The sequence below is a fragment of the Euprymna scolopes genome, chromosome 22 (genome assembly GCF_053919585.1).
Source record: "Euprymna scolopes isolate OS-2025 chromosome 22, ASM5391958v1, whole genome shotgun sequence".
Lineage (NCBI taxonomy): Eukaryota > Metazoa > Mollusca > Cephalopoda > Sepiida > Sepiolidae > Euprymna > Euprymna scolopes.
In genome coordinates, this window is record NC_136503.1 from 99641836 (window position 1) to 99669335 (window position 27500).

Genomic DNA, 27500 nt, shown 5'->3' on the forward strand with positions numbered 1-27500 from the left:
GAAAAGCAAAGGAAAAGAAAAGAAAAAGAAAAAGAAAAAGGAAAAAAGAAAAAGGAAAAGAAAAAGAAAAGAAAAAAAGAAAAAGAAAAGAAAAAGAAAAAGAAGAAACGACAAGGAACAGGGAAAGATAGAAAAATAGAGTAATAAGGAAATAAAGAATTATAGGTGGGGGGGGGGGAAGAAAGAGAAATAAAAGAAAAAAAAGATTTAGCAACGAAAATATATTAACGTTTATAACCCTTATCCCTGAGTGGCTTTCGGGCCTTGATAAGTGGTGATCACTGTGTAAAAAAAAAAAACAAAAAAAAAACGTCGGGACAGATATTTTGACGGGGCCAAAAAATAGAAGGCTTCTAGACAGAAGCATATGCAGAGGACAGGAAAAGGAAGTTATATACTACCTTCCGATTAACCCATATATCAAGTTGACAAGAAAGTTATTGCGGTTTTTCACTTTTAAATTCAGATGAACATATTTCGATTCAAACAGAAATTTAATGATTGAAATAAGCACCATCAGAATCAACACACGTTTGCCAACACAAAAACAAGTGTATTCATGCCAATAACGTAAATCTTTAGCATTCTGATGATAGCGTTTTTTTTTTGTATCGCTTAGGTTTTTGAAGCATTTTACATGGAGAAAGTTGTCCAGATGCTTGAAGTAGTAATCGCTAGGTGAGAGGTATTGAGAGCATGGCGGATGAGGCAGAGTTTCGTAATCCAATTCGTTCAACTTCTGCAGGGTAGGTTTAGTAACGTTCGGTTGGCCATTGTCGTGGAAGAGAATTGGACCTTTTCTGTTGACTAATGCTGGGTGTTCTTATCGAAGTTTCTGATGCATTTCATCCATTTGCTGACAGTACTTATCCACCGTAATGGTTTTGCCTGATTTTCAAAAACTGTAATGGATAAGACCGATCACGGACCAACAAACAGTAAGCAGGATTTTTTGGTGCAACTCCGGCTTCGGGAAGTGTCGTGGAGCTGAACGTCGTTGGTTCTCAGATAGAACCCACTTTTCACTGCAAGTAACAACCCGGTCGAGAAACGGGTCGTTCTTGTTGCGTAAAAGAAGAGAAGATGACACTTCATAAGGGCGTTTCTTTTGGTTGTAGTTCAATTCGTGACGCAAATATTTATCAAGTTTTTTGTCTTTTCAATCACTCTCACGTGGTTGTAAATCGTTGTATACGTCACGTCTAGTTCAGAAGCAAGTTCTCGAACAGTTTTGCATAGATTTACTTCGACTGAGGCTCTTAATTCATCATTGTTCCTATTTACAATGCCTCCCCACGGGACAGAGTTAGACGTGGAAAAAAGGAACAAAAATAAAAATTGTCTCAGTCGTGAAGGATTTCTCCTCCACTGACAGAGAACAAGAAATTGAAATGCAGCATCTGAAGAACAGATACTACACTTTGATCTTGTCCTGAAGGCCAAATCCGATGGCTGACCACTACGCTCATCTTCAAGACTATCGTCGCCACCAGGAAATTTTTTAAACCACCATTGTGCTGTATGCTCAATAGTGGTTCCTGGCCAAACGCTTGGGTGATATAAAGAGCTGTTTCAGCAGCGTTTCGGCCTAGCTTGAATTGAAATGAGAAAATTGTGCGAATTTGCTTTTATTCCATCTTGTATTCAACATTCTGAAAAGAAGATAATTGTTTTACAACGATTGTAAATTAAACGATTAAATAGAGCAAAATACACTCTTTAAAATGATATATAAATTAAAAAGAATTATAAGAAAAACTTATTTGAAAATACATTATTTCAAATCAAAATAAAAAAATACCGCAAGAACCTTTTTTCAACCTAATATAAAAAATTAAACTTATACAGGGTGACCAAAAACCACGCCCCCCACTCTAATTAGGCCCCGTTTCTTAGTGTTTTGTCCGATTGAACTGAAACTTTGGTCACAACTAGTTTATTATATTCAAAACATCACATCAAAGCACTCGATTCTTTGGCCCTTTTTTTTCTCCGTTGACGGTAAAATGCTCAGAAAAATAATTGAATATACTCTGTTTTTTTTTTGGGGGGGGGGGGTCGGCCTATATTTTTGTAAAATTCTCCCTTCATTTATTTACTAAGAGCTTTTGCCTTACTTATAAGCAGTAACAGTAGTTGTCAAGTGCTGCCTTCATTTATTTACAAAGGGCTTTTGCCTTACTAGTAAGCAGTAGCAGTTGTTGTACAGTGCTCCCTTCATTTATTTACTAAGGGCTTTTGCCTTATTAGTAAGCAGTAGCAGTTGTTCTCAAGTATTCCTTTCATTTATTTAGAAAGGGGGTTTGCCTTACTAGTAAGCAGTAGCAGACGTTCTCAAGTGCTCCCTTCATTTATTTACAAACGGCTTTTGCTTTACTAGTAACAGTAGCAGTAGTTGTCAAGTGATCCCTTAATGTATTTACAAAGGGCTTTTGCCTTACTAGTAACAGTAGCAGTAGTTTACAAGTGCAACCTTATTTTTTTACAAAGGGCTTTTGCCTTACTAGTAACAGTAGCAGTAGTTGTAAAGTGCTCTCGTCAATTATTTACAAAGGACTTTTGCCTTACTAGTAAGCAGTAGACGGTAGTTGTCAAGTGATCCCTTCATTTATTTACAAACGGCTTTTGCCTTACTAATAAGCAGTAGCAGTCGTTGTCAAGTGCTCACTTCATTTACGAAGGGCTTTTGCCTTACTAGTAAGCAGTAGCAGTAGTTGCCAAGTACTCCCTTCATTTATTTACGAAGGGATTTTGCCTTACTAGTAAGAGTAGCAGTAGTTGTCAAGTGCTCCCTTCATTTATTTACAAAGGGCTTTTGCCTTACTAGTAAGCAGTAGCAATAGTTGTAAAGTGCTCCCTTAATTTATTTACGAAGGGCGTTTGCCTTACTAGTAAGCAGTAGCAGTTGTTGTCAAGTACTCTCTTCATTTATTTACAAAGGGCTTTTGCCTTACTAGTAACAGTAGCAGTACTTGTAAAGTGCTCCCTTCATTTATTTGCAAAGGGCCTTTGCCTTACCAATAAGCAGTAGCAGTAATTGTCAAGTGCTCCCTTCATTTATTTACTAAGGGCTGTTGCCTTACTAGTAAGCAGTAGGCGGTAGTTGTCAAGTGCTCCCTTCATTTATTTACAAAGAGCCTTTGCCTTACTAGTAAGCAGTAGAAGGTTGTTGTCAAGTGCTCCCTTCATTTATTTACAAAGGGCTTTTGCCTTACAAGTAAGAGTAGCAGTAGTTGTAAAGTGCTCCCTTCATTAATTTACAAAATACTTTTGCCTTACTAGTAACAGGTATGCGGTAGTTGTAGAGTGCTCCCTTCATTTACTTACAAAGGGCTTTTGCCTTACTAGTAAGCAGTAGCAGTAATTATCAAGTGCTCCGTTCATTTATTTGGAAAGGGTTTTTACCTTACTAATAAGCAGTAGCTGTAGTTGTCAAATGCTCCCTTCATTTACAAAGGGCTTTTGCCTGATTAGTAAGCAGTGGCAGTAGTTGTCAAGTACTCCCTTCATTTATGTACGAAGGGTTTTTGCCTTACTAGTAACAGGAGCAGTAGTTTCCAAGTGCTCCCTTCATTTATTTACAAAGGGCCTTTGCCTTACTAGTAAGCAGTAGCAGTAGTTGTCCAGTGCTCCCTTCATTTATTTACAAATGACTTTTGCCTTACTAATAAGCAGTAGCAGTAGTTGTTAAGTGCTCCCTTAATTTATAAACAAAGGGCTTTTGCCTTACTAATAAGCATTAGCAGTAGTTTACAAGTGCCCCTTCATTTATTTACAAAGGGCTTTTTCCTTACTAGTAAGCAGTAGAAGTAGTTCTCAAGTGCTCCCTTCATTTATTTACAAAGGGCTTTTGCCTTACTAGTAAGCAGTAGCAGTATTTTTCAAGTGCTCCCTTCATTTATTTACAAATGTCTTTTGCCTAAGTAGTAAGCCGTAGTAGTAGTTGTCAAGTGTTCCCTTCATTTATTTACAAAGGCTTTTGCCTTACTGGTAAGCAGTAGCAGTAGTTGTCAAGTGTTCCCTTCATTTATTTTCTAAGGGCTTTTGCCTTACTGGTAAGCAGTAGCAGTAGTTGTCAAGTGCTCCCTCCATTTACGAAGGGCTTTTGCCTTACTAGTAAGCAGAAGCTGTAGTTGCCAAGTACTCCCGTCATTTATTTACAAAGATCTTTTGCCTTACTAATAAGCAGTAGCAGAGTTTGTCAAGTGCTCCCTTCATTTATTTACAAAGGGCTTTTGCCTTAATTATAAGCAGTAGCAGTATTTGTCAAGTGTTCCCTTCATTTATTTACAAAGGGTTTTTTCCTTACTAATAAGCAGTTGGCGGTAGTTGTCAAGTGCTCCCTTCATTTATTTACAAAGGGCTTTTGCCTTACTAATAAGCAGTAGCAGTAGTTGTCAAGTGCTCGCTTCATTTATTTACAAAGGGCTTTTGCCTTACTCATAAGCAGTAGCAGTAGTTGTCAAGTGTTCCCTTCATTTATTTACAAAGGGGGGTTGCCTTACTAATAAGCAGTAGCAGTATTTGTCAAGTGTGCCCTTTCAGTTATTTACAAAGGGCTTTTGCCTTACTTATAAGCAGTAGGCGGTAGTTGGCAAGTGCTTCCTTCATTTATTTACAAAGGCTTTTGCCTTACTAATGAGCAGTAGCAGTAGTTGTAAAGTGCTCCCTTCATTTATTTACAAAGGGCTTTTGCCTTACTAATAAGCAGTAGCAGTAGTTGTAAAGTGCTCCCTTCATTTAGTTACAAAGGGCTTTTGCCTTACTAATAAGCAGTAGGCGGTAGTTGTCAAGTGCTCTCTTCATTTATTTACAAAGATCTTTTGCCTTACTAGTAAGCAGTAGGCGGTATAGTTTAACCAAAGTGCTCCACACAAAAGGGGGGAGCTTATTCAATGACGTCACTTTCATGTTATTTAAATTCCTCTCACTACCCGTCTTGCGTTCGCATGCTTTTTGCCCCATTTAACCTTCTGGCACAGACAGACAAGTCTTGTTTCGACTTTCTTGAATGATTTTGATGACATTCGCACGAGAAACTAATAATTATATTACTCTAGCTAAGATATTGCGATATACAATTTTCTTATTGTTCTTTGTGTATTATTATTGTCATTGTTTTTTAGCTGAGTTCTTAAATTCGAACAAATGTCTTTCGCATCACGTTGATTCAGCTGCACAAAATATGTTCACGTTTTTTTGTTTATCTTTTATGTTTTTGCGTTTTTTTGTTGTTTTTATTTTTGCTTTTGTTTTTGGATTGTTGCATTACTGTTTCATGGTTGTGTGGAGCTGTTTTTTATTTATATGATGCATTGTTTTATTTTGTTTGTTTATTTATTGGGAGCTGCTTTGTTCTTGTTCTGTTTTATGTTTGTGTGGAATTGTGTGGTATTGTGATTTTCTTTGTTATTTTTATTTTTGGTCATTTTCTCAGTTGGAGTAGTTTCGTATCATTTCAGAGCTTTCACGACAAAATAACTAGTGCTGTTTGTTTGTTTGTTTGTTTGTTTGGCGAACCTGATTTCTGTATAAAACTCAGAAAGATTGTGCCTCATGACTTTCTAGTCTGCCTTATACTCTTCTCATTAATAACAGACTTCCCATTAATGGCAAACGTTTACTACTACATCGAGAACAGCAAGGCTTAAGTGGTTGCATGCAAAGCCGAAGATAATTTGGCTCATAACTTGCAAAGGAATTGCGCAAAAGTAATGTTGCAGTCCTGCGCTAATGCGTGTTGGTAGAAATGACCAGAGGATGACTGATTCTGACCGTGACTCTTCCTAGATTTTAACCTATTAGCCAGAGAGCTCTAACTTCAACGCGTAATGAACAGCTAGACTTTTGGTGACGTGCTGATATGTAAGCAATAAAAATTCGGCACAGTTAATAATTCTCTTCAACTGTATTTTTTTTGCATCTCCACCCCTAAACAAGGCACAGTGCAACTTTGATGTAGAGGGCTACTATGTGGGACATAATTTGTGGGGATACTATGTAGGGAGTTGAGCAGCAAGATGCATGTTTGCATTACACTTGAACTTCTGCATGTCAGTACAATCAGGGAAGCAGGAACTCGGATGGCAATTCCAAAGTCTAGTAGTCCTAGAGAAGAAACTGTGAGAGTAGAAAGCTTTCGGCATCTTGGGATCTCTACTGTGCAGGAGTGGGATTTTGCTGCCGGTCGGATTTGTCGGGGGCATTTATGTGTGGTGGGGTATAAGAGCTTGTGAGTTGTTGGAGCGCTTACCATGAAAATAATTGTAAAACAGGCAGAGGGATGCAACATTTCGTCGATGGGACAGAGGTTGAAGCCTGACTGACTGTGTGGGACCTATTATGTTTGAGACTCTCTTTTAGCCCCGCTCTAAGAGCGAGAGGCAAGTAGCAAACGCACCAGCCCAAATGTGGCAACAATATTCCATACATGGACGAATGGTAACCTTGTAAAAGTACAGGATACTTCCAGGCGTAAATAACTTTCTAGCAGGGTAGAGAGAGCCCACCTTCTTTGCAGAAGCCTTGGCAATGCCCTCAATGTATCTTTTCCAACTTTCGTTCCCTGTGAACGTTATGCGAGGGAGTTTGAATGAAGTACTTTAAAGTAATGTATCATTAGCCATGGCTATCGGTAGTTGAGAAGGTTTCTTGTAGTTATTATTATCTTCTTTCTTAGAACTGCACGCCTGTGGAACTCTGTTCCGTCTGCCTGCTTCCCTCTGGACTACAACTTTGATGTCTTCAAGTCCAATGTTAACAAATTCCTAATGAACCGCCCCCTTAATTAAACACTTCATCAAATCTCCACACTAACGTAATGTACTTGCAATAACCCTTATCCCTGAGTGGCTTCCGGGCCTTGATAAGTGGTGATCACTGTGTAAAAAAAAAAAAAGGAAATAAGCTTAGCTTTGGTAGCATTGAATGTTATCATCCATTTTTGACCCGATTACACTGCAGAATGGAGGTCTTCCTTTCTATTTCCGAATTGTTTTGGTGTAAGCATATGAAACTCTAGTCCCGTTCGAAGTAATCTCCTCCGGCTGCAATGCACTTGTTGTACCATTCCAACAACTTCTGGAAGGTTCCATGGAAGTCCTCTTGTGTGAGCATGCCAATTATCTTCATCAAACCCTCTTTTATCTCTTCAATTCTTTTATGACGTCAGTCTTTAAATTTTTCCCTGAAATAAGGGAATAACCACAAGTCAAAAGGAGCAAGGTCCGGACGATAAGGAGGGCGAGGGACTGTCTTGATACCCATCTTGGTCAAATAGTCTGTGAAAAGGATGGAGTTGTGGACTGCACTCTTGGGGGAAAAAAACTTTGCGCAATTCTTCAGCATCGTCGTGAATAATTATGTGTACAGTTCCCGCACTGAAATCAAACTGTGCTCTTATTGCCCCTATAAACACACGACGCTCCTTATCCATGAAATTCTGTATTTGGCCAATCAACTTAAGTGTTCTGATTACCTTATTTCTCCCACACTTCTCATAATCGCTTACAGACTCCCTGCCTTTCTTGAATCTCTTATGCCACTCAAAAACTCATGCATTCCATACAATTTTCTGACATTTTTCTAAGTTTAAAATAGAATTTCATTGCATATCGTTCTTCTGACGTGTCTTCACGTCCAGATTGCATTTTTGAAATTCACCAGCTGTGACAATCAGGCTTTAGTAGGATGTATTCCAATTCCTGCTATAGCTGTTCCTTTGAACCTGAAATCATAAAAATTGGTCGGTCACCTCATATAGCAATAACATAGTGAATTTTCAAGAGTCTCCAATAATTTTAAATGTCTTTACAAAAAGTTTGGAAACTTATTTATGGCACCTAATATATTGCCTTGGAGAACGACAAATAAAGTTTTCATCAGCCTTAGAAACCCTTTCGTTTACTTTCGACTCTCATTTTTCTTATTTTCTGCTTTACTCCTTACATTCCATACGCGTTGTTTCTGACAAAGGGAAATAATTGCTAAATTTTCGGTTGGGCAATCCATCTATCCCTCTGGCTAGTTTTTTGACGTTGAAGTGGTATTTTTAAGAGCTTTATATCAAATGGCTTCCTTCCCTGTCAAAAGCGATTTTTTATTTAAAAAATATTCTATTATTTAGATTTATCGGACTACTGTTCTCATCTTGAATGTGATTTTCACAACGTCTCGGTCGATGTAAACTACGACCTTCTCCACGTGTATCTTGTTGAACTCGGGAATGTTTCTGTCGAATTCGGGAATTTGGACGGAATTTTGAACGGAACCTTTTATTTACTTCATGGGGTAAGTATGCTCTTGTTCCGTCAGCCATGACTGGATAGAGGTTCTAAGTAATTCGCAATTGTATTTTTGGTCGCCCACAACGAGGAATGAACGTTCAAGCTTCCGGAGAAGATCACTTTTTACAATTGATTTTACCAAGTACACTAACCACTGCGCCACGGGTCCTTTCGGACTATCAGAAACAAAAATATTTCTATGCATTAAATCGGTTTTCTAAACAGGCGTTTACCGTTCGCTTAGCGAATCAGCGATTTTCAACGACAAACTTCTTACGTTTTAGATGGGTCACACAATGATCGATACTGATCAACACTATTATTATTTTTACCTTCATTTAATTTCTGACTTCTATTCAGGTAGGCTGGAAGGGTCTGGGGTTGACAAACGTGTGATCGTTAAAAGTTCAAGAAGGTTACATTCGTGTGGTCGACTTAAGAGTATTATTTAATGAAAGCTTCGTCCGTGAGAATTTCAAAAATACGAACGCGTACGCAACATGAATTTATACAAAACTAAGGGGACACCCGGAGTTACCCGGTCGTAAAAAGATGTGACAACGGGAACGGGGTGGTGTTTTGTGATAGCGAGTACGGCGGGGGAGGCGGCATTGCCCGGTCGTAAAGAAAAAACGGAACTGTGTGCCATCAGCAAGAAACGAAAGCAAAGTTGAAAATATGACGCGCGTGAACCGGTATAACTGAAGTTAGTAATCGAACACCTTTATCGATCGATCCACAAGATATAGATACAAATCCAGTTATTTGAGATTTATTTCATCTTTTGTTTAAGGATCATATTCTACAGAGAATTGAAACAATGTTCAAAATCTTTAATTCTTTAACTCTTATATAAAAGTGATTTTGTATTTGTGCTTGAGTTCCTTCCACATAGGTTCCGAAACGGTTGTGCCTATATTTTGAAAATTTCACAGAAAGCTAGTTTATATGTCTGACAGAGTTCTTAGATAGGTTTTGTACAGAAATTCATCCGATCAGTATCGAAAATCGAAAAAATCCGATCTTAAAGATAGTCTTTCCTTTCTTAAAGATAAAAAGAATTTTTATCTATAGATAAAAAGAATTTATATCTATAAGAGAAGAAAGACCGTTTTTAAGATAGTCAAATCCAAATATCAGCTGACGTGATATTGTAAACAAACACAGACCGAATTTAATGAACCACATTATCATTATTATTTTTTTTCTTTTTTTTTTTTTTGCAAATTAGTCCACCGTGCAAATTATTCTTCGCAATATATAATATTCAATAGAGGATTGATTCTATAATAATACATATGCAATCTGTATGAATTAAAATATCATTTTTAAGTGTATTGTGTCAGGTAGTCACAAAATAGAAATTAATTAATTAATTAATTAATTAACATATAAAAGTTATCTCTTACTTTAGTAATAATTCTGCCTGGGGTCTTTGTTCCTAGTTAATAGAGTCAGAGATGGGTTTCTGGCCGAGTTCAAATCTGCCGACCGGCAGTAATCGTGACTACTAACACTGATAATTGCTGAAAGAGTGGAACACTAGTGTCTGTAGGTATGAAAAATAATTATACACACACACACACACACACACACACACACACACACACACATATATATATATATATATATATATATATATATATATATATATATAGTAATTTATAAAATATATATGGCGATTAAGCTACACTGAATATTCTGCGTTTCATCCACTATAGGATTAGTCAGGCTTATGCGCGAATTCTGTAGTTGTTTCTCGTTTTTATATATGTTGAGGATTTTAGTTAGCCAATCAGCTTTCTAGTATCCACCGCGCCCCTTCCTATCAGCCAATGGGCATGCATTTTATCGAACAAAGGATCTGTTTTAGAACTAGTTAAGTGGTTTAAGGCAGACGATTTTCCTCCTTTTTTATATATATAAATATACATATATGTACGCACATACATGCACACATACATACATACATACATACATACATATATATATATATGTATGTGTGATCTTTTATGTATATTCATGTTTATTTAATTTATTTGTTTTCTATTGTTTTTGTTAAAATAATAGCAAACAACTGTGTTCACAAAATAAAACTTACTATAGGATAGCGATACAAAATAGCTTTAAAACTAAAAAAACAATAGAAAACGAACAAATAAATAAATTAAATAAACATGAATATACATAAACGATCACACATATATGTATATATATATGTATATGTGCATGTATGTGTGTACACATATGTATATTTATATATATTAAAAAAAAGAAAGAAAGGAGGAAAATCGTCTGCCTTAAACCACTAACCTAGTTCTAAAACAGATCCTTTGTTCGATAAAATGCATGCCCATTGGCTGATAGGAAGGGGTGCGGTGGATACTAGAAAGCTGATTGGCTAACTAAAATCCTCAACATATATAAAAACGAGAAACAACCACAGAATTCGCGCATAAGCCTGACGAATCCTATAGTGGATGAAACGCAGAATATTCAGTGTAGCTTAATCGCCATATATATTTTATAAATTACTAACTAGCTCTACCTACGTATTGAGCACTTTTGAAGTAAATACTTAAAGTTTACGCATAAATCTATACTTTCGTATATTAATTTTATGTGAGTAAATAAAGTAGTTAAATATACATATATATATATATATATATATATATATATATATATATATATATATATATATATATATATAATTCTTTGGATTTTAGTTGTACAAATGGAAATTCTTTTAACATTCCTGAAGTTATATATTTGGATTTTACCGTCACTGGATTATTTATCTTCCACCAGACTATCCATTCATGTGTAATCACCTTTTTCTTCACCGTATTCCCTCTGCTTTTTTTTTTGTTTTCAAGTAAGATCTTTGACTTACTTGTTGTTTCATCAAATACTTCTGCATGCAAAATCCGATCCCGCATTTTGCTAATTCCTACCCTCTGATGAGAAGGAAAGTATTTCTTCGAAACTCCGCGGATTAAGGACTATCCATTTATCTAGTGTTTCCTTTTCAGATTAAATATGTTTTTAACTCATTTCAAAGTGTTTTTTTAACATATTTTATTAACTGTTTGCTCATATATATATATATATATATATATATATATATATATATAGAGAGAGAGAGAGAGAGAGAGAGAGAGAGAGCGAGAGAGAGAGAGAGTAATGAAATCAAAAGGATGTAGTGTTTACCTGATACACGCAATGGTAAACTTTAATCTAATCAATTTTTTTTACTTAAGCCAGCGATGAAAAATTACATGCTATTTTTATGTCCTTTTTATTTCTGGATCACACCTGACTGGAGATTAACTTCTCTTTGGACTACTGCACTGTCCGAAAAAAAAAAAAAAAAAAAACAATTTCTATGCTTTGAAAATTTTCCAACCGACCTATTAACATTACACTGGACCTAATTTTGGACTTCATTCTCTCTGAAGAATTATTTTCGCCTTTCGGATTACCTTGAGAGAATCTTCATACAAACTAAAATATTATGCGCGTTTTTTTTTTGTTTTTTTTTTACATATCCAACATTTTTTCACCTGTTTTTTCTTGGCAATTTATGATTATAATAAATTGCTGTCTCACTTAATGCTATAACCAGCAAATTCTAGCATTGCTAAAAATATAATTTGCTGATTTCTTTATGTCCTCTGATGAGAAGAATAGTTAGAATAGTATTCTTTGAAACGCCGCGGAATAAGGAGTTTGGGGGGGAGTATTCAGTCGAACAATAACTTTTGATTATAAGTTTCAACTTACAGTTTTAATTTTCTTTCTCATATATATATATATGTATGTATACATATATATATATATATATGTATATATATATATATATATATATATATCAAGGATGAGAGTTCATATAGAAACGTTGTTTTAATTTGAATAAATTAAAATACGCATCAAGTGCGTTTGAAAGCCAAATACAACGTAATATAAGGAAAATAAACAAATATTTTATTTGTTCTAAATTTATCACAAATATATTTCAGAGGTATACTTCATCTTCAGTGTGGTGTTTTGTCTATTTTTTCCTTTTCTTCTTCCTTTCCATGCTATAAATTTGGAGAAAGTAGTCTGTTTGTAAAGAGCCGCGCGTTGTCTTTAGCGGTTGTATTTTGAAATGTTTGAACTGTGTGTAGGCAACGCGAGAATAACGTCAATATATATATATATATATATATATATATATATATATATATATATAATATATATATATATATATATAATATATATATATATATATATATATATATATATAGACTTATATGTAATTATACTGAGTTCGTGAAATTCAGTAAATTTTCATATACCAATGAGTTTTAAGCCAAAAATGGTTGACTTCAAGAGTAAGCTACAAAATTATCAAATTTTATAATTGAGCATTAATATACTGTGTAAGCAAAAACAAGACTTCAAAACAAGGTGTTGGTGGCAACAAAAATTGTATTTCAATTTACGTTACAATTGTTTCCATGTCCAGTTCGACAATTTCAAGCATTATGTCGTTTGAAAATTTAAAAAACCAGCATTTCTTCAGACTTTATGAATAAGCACACTTTTGGCAATGGAGCATTTTTTTGAAGAGAAGGAAGGAAGGGGAAATCCCTAGCTAGAAAGGCATGCGAGAAACATCTACCTTTGTTGTGGTTACGGAAAATCCCATTTAAATATTAATATATCGCCTAATTTTCGTATCCTTATTTAAGAGCAGAGTCATGACAAGTTGCTACAGGGAGCCCTAAGCCATTTAAAGGATTGGTTTTGATACCCACAAATTCGAAGCTATCTCTTTACAACGCTTCCTTTTCATAACCTCTCATATTTTCATAAATCAGAGTCCATTTTCTGTAGGCTGTTTTTGAATCCAGTCAACGACGAGTACTGTTGCTAGTATATATATATACACACAAATAGATTGATAGATAGATAGATAGATAGATAGAAAGAAAGAAAGCAATTAGAGGGTATAGAGATATTGGCCAATTATTTTTTTTTATTTATTTATTAAGGGTATGTTAGTTCATAACAGGTAGAAAAAAAATGCTGACGGGAGAATCGTCATCTCCAGCTGTGTAATTGTTTTATGAAATTTCGCCCGCCATCCTCTATCGACCGAATCCTGTTTCGAAAGGAGATCTAAACCCGGGTGGTTGCCATGAGAACTGGGGCAATGGTGCACATGGAAATAAAATGCAACGGAGGATTGCAATGCAGCTGTTGCTAAGAAACGGGTATTGCGGGCGAGGAAGGGGATAAGGGGAGGGGAGGAATTTATGGTAAATATGACGATCTTTGGATAGCTAAAACTATACAGATACTTATACACGTATGGAGATAGATAGATAAATAGATGGATATATAGATAGATAGATAGAGAGATAGATAGATAGATGAATCAATCGATATATATATGTATAGTGCCCCATATATATATATATATATATATATATATATATATATATATTGAATAAGGAATATGTACCTATTTACAATGCCTCCCCACGGGACAGAGTTAGACACCAGGGTCGTTTTTTAACGTGGAGAAAAGGTACAAAAATAAAAAAAAACTTGTCTCAGTCATGAAGGACTGATCCTCCACCGAAAGAGAACCAGAAATGAAAGTGCAGCATCTGAATAACAGATACTACACTTTGATCTTGACCAAAAGTCCAAAGACAGGTGACTGATTAAGGAATATGTAACCCACGAACTTATTGGGCAACCGCCTGAATGTATTACCGTGATGGGACTAGACTATCGACTCGTCTCTAATCCATATATACTAGTTGCTCGAGTGCATCTCGGTATGGCTACACGCGCCTCCAACAATGGCGCCAGGGAAAGAACGAAACTATCTCTTTATTTGAGGCATAAAAAAATGACCGTGTATATTGTCTGCCCCTTGCTAGCAATTATGTACCATTCCTTGAAAGAAACTGGAAGAAGTCACCCGTACATCTATACTGGGGTTGAATAAATGATGGTTATGGAGATATTTGATGTCAACAAACTTTCTGCTGTCTCCACAAAAAATATTGTCGAGGTGATTATTGCCCCAACATATCATGTACTGCCATTGTTAACACCTCGACATCATTAACAAGTGTTTGCCAGACCATAATACACCATTATGGTTTTGTTTGGTTTGTGTTTTTTGTACGCTTGAGAATTAAGCCTCTTCATACATTCAAACGGTTTCATGTAATATATCTTTATTTACTAATATTTCAATACTAATTGCTCGGTCATAAAATGCACGTAAATATTATATTTTCATTAATGCAGAATTCTTGTCTCTACAATCATATTAATGCAACTTTGTCTCTGTGTGTGTAAGTTCGTTCCTTATAAAATCCGAAACGGCTGAACAGATTTTCTTTAAACTTTACAGAACATTAGTGTATAAATTTGGGAATGATCTTAGTTAAGCTTTATCTCAGAATACCTTCGATAATTACCGATAATCGAAACCGTTTATTTATATTTATATATCATCGGTAAACCTATTTTTTTCATGCCGTTGCTAAGCAACGATGATATACAACGGGCCGTGAAAATTCTACTGTGGCTAAGTTGGTAGAGTGTTTTTTTTTTCTTTTTTTTTTTGCATGACGTGGTCTGTAGGTTCAAACTCCGCTCGTAAATTTTAACCAATAATTCACACTTCTGTATTTTTATTGTCATCGAAATTCGTGAAATCGCCCGGGGAGGAAGCTTCACGTGCCTCCATGCAATAACTTAGTCCAAAATGTGTTATTCTACATTGCACTCTAGAGAACTTGTTGTTTCTTTTATAAAATTAATTTATATAAATTTCTTCCCAGTTATCGAAAAAAAAAAAAACATTAAGAAATTTACGTGCAGCGTTTGAACCCACAAACTACGTCATGCGAAAAAACAAACAAAAAAAAAAACACGTAAATTTTCAAATTTTATAAAATTCTTTGCAGTTAATGAAAATTTTTTTTTAAGATATGTCCTTGCTGAATTTGAACCTACAAATCACGTCACGCAAAAAAAAAAAAAAAAAAAAAATGCTATAAACTTACCCACAGTAGAATTTTTCCGGCCCGTTGTTCTATCATTGTTGCTAAGCAACGCCATGGAAAAATGGCATTACCGATGATAGATAAATAAAAATAGCGGCTTCTATTATCGATTCCCGGTAATTATCAGGGTATTCTGAGACAAAACTTAATTAATATCACTCCCAGACTCATACACTAAGTTCTGTAAATTTTAAAGAATATCTGTTCAGCCGTTTCGGAGTCTATAAGGAACAAACTGACAAACACACACCGAGAGATAAAGTTGCATTTATATAATTGTAAAGATAATAGGTTCTATTCCATATTTTGTTTATTGAGCTTTTTCATCTGATTATGTATGTTGGTAATCATATTTGGTGTCTTCAATAAGTTTCTAGACATTTTTTGCTAAGGCATTTTAAATGGTTGTAGACTCTATAAAATTCGGTATGTTATTGCTATAACTTAGAAAAAATGCAACAGAAATGTGTGGAATGCTTCAGACTGCTTTTAGACCATCTTGCAGGAATTGAGCATAAGATATTGAGTGGCATAAGAGATTCAAGGAAGTCAGAGAGTTTGTGCGGGATGATGAGATGTGTGGGAGGAATAAGCAAGTCAGAACCCCAAAGTAGATAAGCGAAATAAAGAATCTCATGTCGTGTGTCTATAAAGACAATAAATGCACAGTTTGATGTCAGTGTGGGAACTGAACACACACTTATTCACGAGAAACTGAAAATGCGGAATATATATGTCGGGGTGGGGGTAACCGACCTTACCCAGTGTTGTCGAGGAATCTTTAATTATATCTCTACTTATATATGAAATACACTTTGTCTCTGTGTGTTTGTAAGTTCATTCCTTATCGACTCCGAAACTGCTGAGGTGATATTTTGCAATTTTACATTTATGTATTTTATGTGTACGGGAATGTTCTTAGGTATGTTTTGTATCGAAATGCCTCCGATAAGTATTGAAAATCAATAATCGAAAAAATCTGATTAAAGAAAGAATAACCCAATTTTAAACAAAGTTAACATCCTTATACAGCCTAATATCACACGTGTATTTAAGAAGTTTTATCACCGCACAAGCAGAAGGGGCAATCATCATGTACATGTATGTATATATGTATGTATGCCTAAAACTTTTGACAGAAGTGACGGATTTTCACGAGATTTGTATCGTTTTGAAGCACGCCTTTTCGGACGACAAATATCGAAAAATTGGCTAAAAACATTAATTCCTTCACCCTCACATGAGCCCTTTTCTACAGGGGGGGTACTTTTTTCGCCGATATTTTCGAAAGTCATCCCCTCTTTTCGATTGTCTAGCCTTAATATACTTCCGATTGGCGATGGACGCAACAGCAAACACGTCACGTATTTTTTTACGTTCTTTTTCCTCCTTCGCAGTACAGGTTCGAGCCTGCTCGCCTACTGCCACTTTTTGTTTTGCTTAACACACACCTCCAAACACCCAGGCAACGCCGGGCACCCAGACAAGTTGTACATAATTCAGAATTCTCTCTCTCTCTCTCTCTCTCTCTCTCTCTCTCTCCCTCCCTCTTTCTCTCTCATATATATATATATATATATATATATATATATATATATATATATATATATATATATATATATATTAATTCTTCGGAATAACGAACGAGGGTAAAAAAAAGCTATTATCACGCCACCGAACTTGACGACAGGACTGCAATGAGAGAATAAAGTAAAAGAAATTCCATTCAAGAAATGTGCATTGGATACAAAATTTCATTCGTGATTATGACCCACTTGAGATTTTCCAAAAGTAATGTTTATACCAAAATGAAGGACCTCGTGGTCAGTCAATTTTTTTATGTTCATAGATAAACAGTTGATAATCTTGAATTTTTGGTCAAAGTGAGATCTCGATATTCCGGCGAACGTGGTCAGTTGGATTTCTGTGATTCTCATAGACAGCTGGGCCTTTCAGATCTAAACTGACGGATTATTTGTGTACAGTAGGAAAATATATTTATGATATGAAATCTTATCTGGGAGGGGTGGAGTTATTTTAGATATAAATTAGCAAGATACAGCATTAGGTTGTGGGGACGAGTAGAGAAGAGCAAGAATGACAAGTGCCTGCAAGTGTGTATTTGTATATGTGACATCGAAAGTGTGTGTGTGTGTGTGTGTGTGTGTGTGTGTGTGTGTGTGTGTGATGCGGCATAATCACGTCAGATCACCGAAGTTATACAACGTTGAACCCGGATAGTGCTAGATGGGTGACCATTTGGGGAATATCTAGGCGTTGTATATGCTCTCCGCTTATCTCGGCATTGTTCCCAGTCGTCCTGAACCTCCACTTGCCACTGGTATTCAACAATATCGACTCAGGAGAGCTGTGGTTGGAAATTGCGTAACCCTTGCCACAAAATTTCTATGCTCAGACACCCTTACAGTGAGTATCCATAGTCTGTCAAGACTGAAGGAAGCTACTACCATTTGGGTCATATAGCATAATCATGTTGACATATCGATTTCCATTAGAATACAGAAGTTAAGCAATGTAAAGTTTGTCCAGTACCATATGGGTGACCATTGGAGAATACTAGGTGCTGTATTTATTCAGGTAAGCAGTTATGCATAGTACCTCAGTGAGAGGAAAGCTCCTGGTGTGCACAGTTCCAGGTCACCCTTAGGCAAGGTGTAGCACCTGTTATCCATCCCTTCAGATTTTAAAGAGCTTCACCATACAGGGATAGATGAAGCTCTTCAGCTATGGTGAATGCAATCAATCCAAGAGAAAGGAACTGATGAAAAACCAAACCGAATAGAAAGAGTCCGTTAGCCTTGTAAAGTAATTTCCTGCTAATGACGTCATAAACAAAACACCAGTTGTCATGGGTTTGTATGGAAGTAGTAAGGCTTAGAAAACTGTTATAAGAATGATCATGTCAGTGCGCATGAGTAGAGATAACAGAACATGATAAGTGCATGTGATACTGGTTGAGAGTGTGTCACAGAGAGAAAGAGAGAGAGGGAGAGAGATAGAGAGAGAAAAAGAGAGATTAGAGAGAGAGAGAGAGAGGGGAGATAGAGAGAGAGAGAGAGAAAAAAGAGAGAGAGAGAAAGAGAAACAGGGTAGAAGCAGAGAGAAATGGGATGAGAGAAACGGGGAGAGTAGAGAAAGGAAAAAACAGAGAGTGGAAGAGAGAGAGAGAGAGAGAGAGAGAGAGAGAGGGGGGGGGAGTTAAAACGAGTAGAGTCAAAGAGAGACAGAGAGATAAAGAGAGAGAGAGAGAGAGAGAGAGAGAGAGAGAGAGAGTAGGGACAGATGGAGGGGGGAAAACACAGAGAGAAAGAAAAAAGGGCAGAGTCGGAGAGAGAGAGAGAGAGAGAAAAATAGACAGAGAGAGTATAGAGACAGAGGCAAAGTGATAGAGACAAAGAGAGAAGGAAATATAGGGTATTGTCAAAGAGAGAAAGAGAGAGACAGCAGAGATAGCGAAAGAATAGAGACAGATAATCTGAGAGAGATAGAGAGAAACAGACAGACAAGGCGGGAGACAGAGAGAGAAAAGGAGAGAAAGAGAAAGAGATATACAGAAAGAGAGAGAGAGAGAGACAAAGAGAGGAAGAGATAAAAGACAGAAGTGAGAGAGACAAAGAGACAAAGAAATGGTAGAGACAAAGAGAGGGAAGGAGAGAGAGAAGAGAGAGAAAGTAGAGACAGAGAGAGACAGAGAGAAAAAAGAGAGGAAGTAGAGAAAGAGATAGGAGGAGAAAAAGAGAGAGAGAAAGAGAGAGAGAGAGAGAAAGAGGAGGAGAGAAAGAGAGAGAGAGAGAGAGAGAGAGAGTGTGTGTGTGTGTGTGTGTGAGAGAGACATAAATGCTAGGAAAGAGAAATAGAAAGAAAGGGAGAGAGAGTAGAGACAGAAATGAATGGTAGAGAAAAAGAAAGGGACAGAGACAGAGAGTAGAGATAAAGAAACAAGGCGAGAGGCAGAGACAAAAAAAGAGAGGAAGTAGAGAAAGAGAGAGGAGGAGAAGTAGAGAGAGAGAGAGAGAAAGAGGGAGAAAGAGAAAGGAGAAAAGAAAGAGAGAGGGAGAGAGAGTAGATACAGAGAGAGATTAAAAGAGAGACTAATAGAGATTGACACACGTAGATATAAAGAGTGACAAGAAGAAAGATTTGTCAAAACTTGTTTAGAAACGAATATTAAATATTCCGATGTCAAAGGTCATCGCTTCTTGTTCGAATTTCTCGTTGGTTTCGTCTTTCAACTTAGTTTAATGTAATTTGTTATCCAATACAGCAATAACAAAACATACACACACATAATTTGAAACACACACATACAGGTGACACAATTACACACACACACACACATACAAATAAAAATAAGGTTGGAATTACATCTCAAAAGTCTATACACAATTAAGTGGATTGTCGGTTACTGCGCGTTTGACAAAAGCGAACATAGAGGCTTTAAGCATCCCCTATGAAATAAATACAGAGACACAGTAAGAAATAAATTGAGACTCAAACGAGGATCGATCTACTGTTATCAAAAGAGAATTATAATAGCTGCCCAAGATTAAAACTTTATGGCCAATGCTTTTTTTTTACTTGGGCGTCACCACTTATCAAGCCCCGAAGAGCACTCAAGGATAAGGGTTATTGAATGTAAGTTGGTAGTATATTAATGGTGTAAATTGGGTAGAATTTAATTATTTATGGGGACAGTCAACAAGGAATTGTTTACATTGGATTTGAAGGCGTCCATGTTGTATTCAATCGGGAAGCAGTCCAGCGAAACAGTATTTCATAGGTTGGTAGTTCTTGGAAAAAAAAAGTTTTGCTCATGAAATCTGCGTTTAGATTTAGACACATGTCCAGAATGGGGGAAATCGTATATAGTGGTTGTAGCTAGTCGAGTTTGATAATCAGGGGAACCATAGATTGGAGTTCAGTCGAGCACTTGCCATGAAAATAACGATAGAGCAGAGACAGGCTGGCAATGTCTCTTCTGTGGGAAAGAGGTTGCAGGGAAGAGAAAAGGGCATCACCTACTAGGTTTCGAAACCGGTTTTGAACTCTATAAAGGCAGGGTAGATCGTGCCGAGCAGCTCCTGTCCAGATGTGGCAACAATACTTCATTTTAGGGCGTAACTGGCTCTTATATAGATAGATTGCATCGACAGTGAAATACCTACTGGAGTGGTAGAGTGATCCAATTATGTTTCCACGATCTTGGCAACATATTTGATATATGTGTTCCATTTCAGATCAGAAGTGAAAGCCAGTCACAGAAGTTTGTCAAGATATGGGGCTTCTTCAAAACGAGATCCATTCATTTCGATTGGGGACAGATGGGTGTCAGAGCAGTTATGATTAAAGGAGAGAAGTTTGGTTTCCGATGCATTAAAATTAGCCAGCCACCTTTCCCCCCCTCTTGCACCATGTTCTCAGTATCAGAAGAGAGAGAATCAGAAAGATCTTGGTTATTGTCGGACTTTGAAGTGTTCCCATATAGTATGGTATCGTCTGCATAAATGCTTACGGATGATCTAAGAATGTGATTAGGGAGATTATTGATAAGGATCATCAAAAGAGTTTGTCCCAGGATGGAACTTTGAGGGACGCCAGCGTTAATTCTATAATTTTCTGATTTCTGCCCATCAACGACTACTCTTATAAGCTTAGAAAGGATTTAGTAATTGAAAGGACTTCCAGCTACTCTATAGCTATCGATCTTGTGAAGTAGACTTTTATGCCATACTCTAAGAGGATGAGTGGTCTCAGCAATAACAAGGGCAAGCTCTGCTACACAGAAGTAGAGAGTGTGAGTCACATGATATTCACTGGACCATCTGTAAAAAATTGAATACGGAATCCAGCAGCAAGTTCTTTATTTTTACATAGACATCACCACTTATCAAGGCTCAGATGCCACTCGAGGATAAGGATTAAAGAGTGCACAGTAGTTAATTGGACAATATAGTAATCGTTAGTAATGGAAATTCGGTAAACTTAGGTGGAACGGCTCATCAAGAACTTGTTTACATTGGACTTGAAGACAACCATATTGTAGTCAGCTGGAAAGCAGGCAAGCAGAAGACAATTCCACAGGTGTGCAGTTCTAAGAAAGAAGCTTTGTTCATGGAATCTACGTTTAGGTTTAGGCACAGATAAAGAGTGAGGGAAATTAGTGATAGTGTTTTCTGCTGGAGGGGTGTTTCTTGTGAAAGTCTTGTGAAAGAAACTTTGTTCATAGACCAGAAATAACAGTTTGAAATATGTTTCCACTATGACAATAGAACTTCTACAGCCATGTATCTAGAAAACGGAGCCAACATAGTGGTATGTGAGGAGAAGTAGAAAGAAGTAACCTTAGTAGAAGTTCGTGTCCCTAATGATGCTGGATTAAATAGAGTTGAAAAGGAGAAGATAACGACATATAAAGGTCTTATGTATGCCATGAGAAGAAATTGGAAATTTAGGAAGATTTTTATCAGTCCAGTAATTATATGAGCAACTGGACTCATAAAAAATAACTTTAAAAAGTACCTGTCACATATACCCAGTGAACCAAGTGTAAGAGAGATTCAAACAATTGCACTTAACGGGATGGTTAGAAATTTAAAAAGATCTCTCGGTTGGAATGTGTGAGATACCGGGTGAATATCTGGCATCCGATAGGATGTCCCATCCCCACCTTTAACAAAATGATAAGATGATAAAAAAAATATGAGAAATAAGCACGTCCGTCCATATGAAAAACTGAAACAGTCATATGCTAGGTTGAAAGGGTCCGTTAACACGTTTTTCCTTTATTTTTTTTACCAGAACGTTACTGCTTATCAAGGCCCAGACGTTACTCGAGGATAAAAGTTAATTAGAAGACGCTGTGATAATCAGCAATGCTGAAAATTGAGTAGAGATTGATTATTTATGAGGAAGCCCCTAACAAGAACTTGTATACATTGGACTTGAAAACGACTATGTTGTAGTATGTTGAAGTAAGTTGGGAAGCAGTCCCGTTGTATTGTTTTCCACACACAGACAGTTACAGGAAAGAAGTTTTGCTCGTGGGATTTTTGTTTAGTTTTATATACAGATATAAAGTAAGGACAATTGTTGGCGGTGTTTATAAGTAGGCGAGTGTTTGCCGTGAATGTTTTTCAGGAAGGGACTATAAATTGAAGCTCAGCCGAGCACCTGCCAGGAAAATAGCGATAGAGCAGAGGTAGATTCGCAATCTTACTTCTGTGAGAAAGAGGTAGCAGGAAGAGGACATTTTCCACTAGATTTCGAACCTGGTTTTTGTACCCCGTCAAAGCAGGAAAGAGATCATTGAACAGCCCTTCTCCAAATATGGAAAGAGTACTCTTAGGACGAATTTGGCCCTCATACAGGTAGAAGATTGTGTCGGGACTGAGATAGCTTCTGGAGCGATAGAGTGATCCAGCCGTTTTTCCCGCCGACCTTCGCAACGAATTTAATGTAAATCTTCCATTTCAGGACTGAAGGCCAGTCTTAGAAGCTTGCCAAGGAAGGGTGCCATTCATTTCACTTTGGGCGAAGTGGGAATCAGAGCTTTGGCGGCGAAAAGATATAAACTTCCGTTAGTTATAGTTTTATCAGTATATACAAAAGAATAGTGGTAGAGAGGTCTTTTAAATGGCGACTTATACACGAGTGCTTAGTCGATACAGGAAGAAATCAAAGCATAGTATAAACATGCTGAACCGGTTATGTATTCGTAGAAATCGGTTGATGTTTGAAAATGAGGCCGAAACAAGGCGAGATTGAAAAGAGGCGCTAATTTGCTTTTAAAATGATATCAACCGAGAAATAGGAAACCAATAAATGCGCGCGCGCGAGAGCGAGAGAGAGAGAGAGAGAGAGAGAGAGAGAGAGCACAGTGACAGAGACAGCGGGAAGAAATGGACAGAGATCGATAGGTAAAAAAACAACAACAAAAAAAAAAAAAAAAAAAAAACGTAACATGCATCCGCAGCCGAGATCGAACTCACTACACGAGTTTGTAGTGTAATTCAAACCTTGTCGGGAGCTGTATACTTGATGCTTCGCCAGGGCTATCAAGGGTATTTTGTTTTATTGTGACGCCATCACTAGATGAGTTGCCTACCACGGCTTAAAAGAGGCCCATCTACCCTTGAGAGAAGGATAAACCGCATCAGTTTTTCAACCTGGAATTTTTACCTTGCGATACATACAGCGCCTCGCCTTCCCAAATGGTCACCCATCTGGTACTGGCCAGGCTTAACGTTGCTTCACTTCGAGAACCGGTGTGCCAACGTGATTGTGTCATATTGTGACATGATTGTGCCGAGTGATAAGTAAAAGGACAAAGAAAGGTAAAAGAGGAGAAAGATATCGAATAGGAGTAGAGGGTGGAGATAAAACCAAGAGAAGAAGAAGAAGTGACAGTGAAGGAGGAGGCGTGTGAGGGGGAGGAGAAAAAATAATGTAGAAAGAAAGGGAAAGGCGAAGAGATGAAAGTAATAAGTAAATTGGTCGAAAATGGGGAGAGGAAGGAGAGACAATAGACATAGGTAGGAGGGAGAGAAAGAGAGAGAGAGTGAGAAAGCATGAAAATGGAACGTAAAAAGAGAGAAATGTTAAAAACAAGAGAAGGAAGAAACAAGAAAAGGGGCGGGGCGTTAATTGGTGGCAGAAATATATTGGTCCTTTAAAAAGTGATTAATAAGGAGTGAGTGGTAGTTTGAGAGAGTCCATAGATCTCGATGAAAACACACTTCCTATATGATTGGTTGAAATGGTCCGCCCATTTAGCAGATTGAAAGAACCTGCCCATATTATTGGTTGAAATCGTCCGCCCATATTGAAAGAGTTCACTCATATTTAAAATTGAAAGAATCTGCCAATATGCTAGGTTGAATGAACCAGCCCATATACTAAATTGAAATCTCTCGCCTATATATTGTAGGTTAAATGAGTTTGCTTATATGATAGGTCAAAATGGCTCCTCAATGCTACATTATGTAAACATGAGCAGTAAACCTATTATGGATATTAATTCAATATTGCAAAGTTTGATTAACAAAAACGACACCAATAGATAAGAGGTTAAAGTAACTTACATGAAGCTCTGTTCAATGCGTATTTCAAAATAATTTTTACAATGACGAGGTGTAACAGATAGACACAAACATAGACATATAACGATGCCATGAGCGATGCAGATTCAAGTGTGGAAAAGAAGGGCGTAGTATGGGTAAAACTTTGAAGGTAGAGGTAGGCGAGAGAAAGAGAGGGACAAGAAATTAGGAGAGAAAAAAGCAGTTAATATTGTAGCGCTAACTTGAGGACTAGAGGTAGATATAGATGTTAGTCGTTGAAAACATGTCACATGGAGTTTGACACGTTAAAAATCCATGCGGTTTGGGAGAGGTGGGGGCGTTGTTTGCAATAAGATGCGTCCTCTCAAAGTAAGCTTAGTTACATCCAACTTAAGTGCATTTATTTATTTAAAGGAAGGATTGAATGCATCGACTATAAAAAGGTCAGTAAGAAATTAAGTAAATTAATAAAATTGCAAGATATGAATGGAATTAATATAAAGGATATGAGACTGTGAAAATATGCTTGTAGAAGGATATAAATAGAATCCTCCTTCTCCTCCTCCTCCTCCTCCTCATCCTACTACTACTACTACTACTACTACTACTAATAATAATAATTAAGTGTCTATAATAATAATAATAAGGTGTCTATAATAATAATAAAGTGCCTATAATAATAATATTAATAATAAGTGCCTATAATAATAATAATAATAATAATAATGATAATAATAAAGTGCCTATAATAACAATAATAAAAATAATAATAATAATAACGTGCCTATGATAGTAATAATAATAATAATAATAATAATAATAATAATAAGGTGTCTATAATAATATAATAACAATAACAACAACAATAATAATAATAATAAAAATAATAATAAGTGCCTATGATAATAAATAATAAAGTGCCTATAATAATAATAATAATAATAATAATAATAATAATAATAATAAAGTGCCTGTAATATTAATAATAATAATAATAATAATTATAATAAAGTGCCTATAATAATAAATAATAAAGTGCCTATGATAATATTAATAATAACAAAATGCCTATAATAATAATAATAATAATAATAATAATAATAATGATAATAATAATAATGATAATAATAATAATAAGGTGTCTATAATAATATAACAATAATAATAATAATAATAATAATAATAATAATAATAAGTGCCTATGATAATAAATAATAAAGTGCCTATAATATCATTATTATTATTATTAATAATAATAATAATAATAATAATAATAATAATAATAATGTGATTATAAAATTATGTGCATGAAAATTTAATTCTAAAATTGTAAAAATTAATTAATTAATATTTTAATATGAACAGATCAATAGTAAATAGAGGAAGGTGTACTATTTTTTAATAAATATTGTTTAATATCACTACACAATTATGACAATATTTCGGTCATAGTTATGAATAACAGAAGACCTGGTCAGGCGATATAAGTTCTTTCTTTTAAAAGATCAAACGTTTAATAAAATGGAATTGAACACATGATCCTATGAAATACAGAAAAAAAAACGTGAAAAATGAAACAGAAAAATAAAAGGAGAAAAAAAGAAATAAAAAATATCAATGGATGCATCAAGAAAGCAGCAAATGCAGACTCTGTGGACAAAGAGGCGAAACAATAAGCATCATAATAAGTGAATTCAGCAAACTAGCACAAAAGAATATGAAAATAGACACGATTAAGGGAAGAGGGGTTTACTTTGCTTCTTTACTATTAAAATGTTAAGGAATATAAACAATGTGAACTTAACTACATGTAAAATATATAAAAGTCGCTTTGTCTACAAGAGAATCCACGTTTGAAAATAAAACATACACCTGGCGAAGGGAAAACATACCAAAATATAGCATCACAGATATGCCACTTAACCATCTAGATGCAAGTAATAATATATTAAGTGTAAAATATTATGTAATATGTATATATATATATATATATATATATATATATATATATATTCCTGCGAAAACTGAATAAAAAGCTTGCCGCATGTCTGAATACCCTTTATGTAAAATTTAAAATGTTTAGACAAAAAATTGGCTGAATAGTTTGCTAGAGACCGCCAACGTAAAATCTTTTGAACTTTGACCCCTTGGCAGTCAAATTTGCAGCAAAAAAGAAAAACGACTAAAAGCTTGCCCTAAGTCTGAATGCACTTTCTGTAAAATTTAAAATGTTTAGACCAAAAATGGGCTGAGTAATTTGGTAGAGACCGCAGAGGTAAATTTTTATTAAACTTGAACCCCAATTATAACCTCTTAACATTTATCGTTTTGGGATCCACTCAAATTATTAAGTTAGATCCATGTTAGAATAACTTATATCTATATTCAAGCGTTTAGACCAAAAATTAGCGGAGGAGTTTGTTAGAGTTCTCAAAGATCAAATCGTTGCACTTTGACCTCTTAAAAGCCAAATTTCTGGTCGAAAACCGATTAAAAAGATTTTCCCAACCCTCAAAACGTTTTATGTAAAATCTCGAGTTAGTAGAGTGAAAATTGACAGAGTTAGTTGTCAGGGAAGTGTGTACACACACACACACACACACACACACACACACACACACACACACACACACACACACGCGCGCGCACAGACATTTTCACTTTTAGAGATGTATAGCTATACAGAATAAAAATATAAAATTAATTTAGCTACGTATCAGGTTTCATTTCGTGACTATTTATAACCTCTAGATTGTTGATACGCCCTAAACCAAACCAACCACACGGGACAAAACGTTGATTAAGTTATATATATACTAGCATCGGTGCTATTTGGAGATGTATGTTGAGCAAAAAAAAAAGCGGTAAATTTTTTTTAACTTTGACCTCTATAAACTTATAACTTATAGCCCTTAAAATTTATTGTTTTGGGCTCAAATCAAGTTATTAAGTTAGATCCATGTCCAAGGAACCTATATCTAAAATTTCAAGTGTTTAGACTCAAAATTGTCGGAGGAGTTTGGTAGCGTTCTCAAAGGTCAAATCGTTGAAATTTG

At 35.8% G+C, this 27500-nt stretch overlaps 1 pseudogene; it reads right to left on the reverse strand.

The window, feature by feature from the left end:
- LOC145243795 (histone-lysine N-methyltransferase SETMAR pseudogene) overlaps positions 1–27500 on the reverse strand; it is a 58524-nt pseudogene that overhangs the window by 16360 nt on the left and 14664 nt on the right.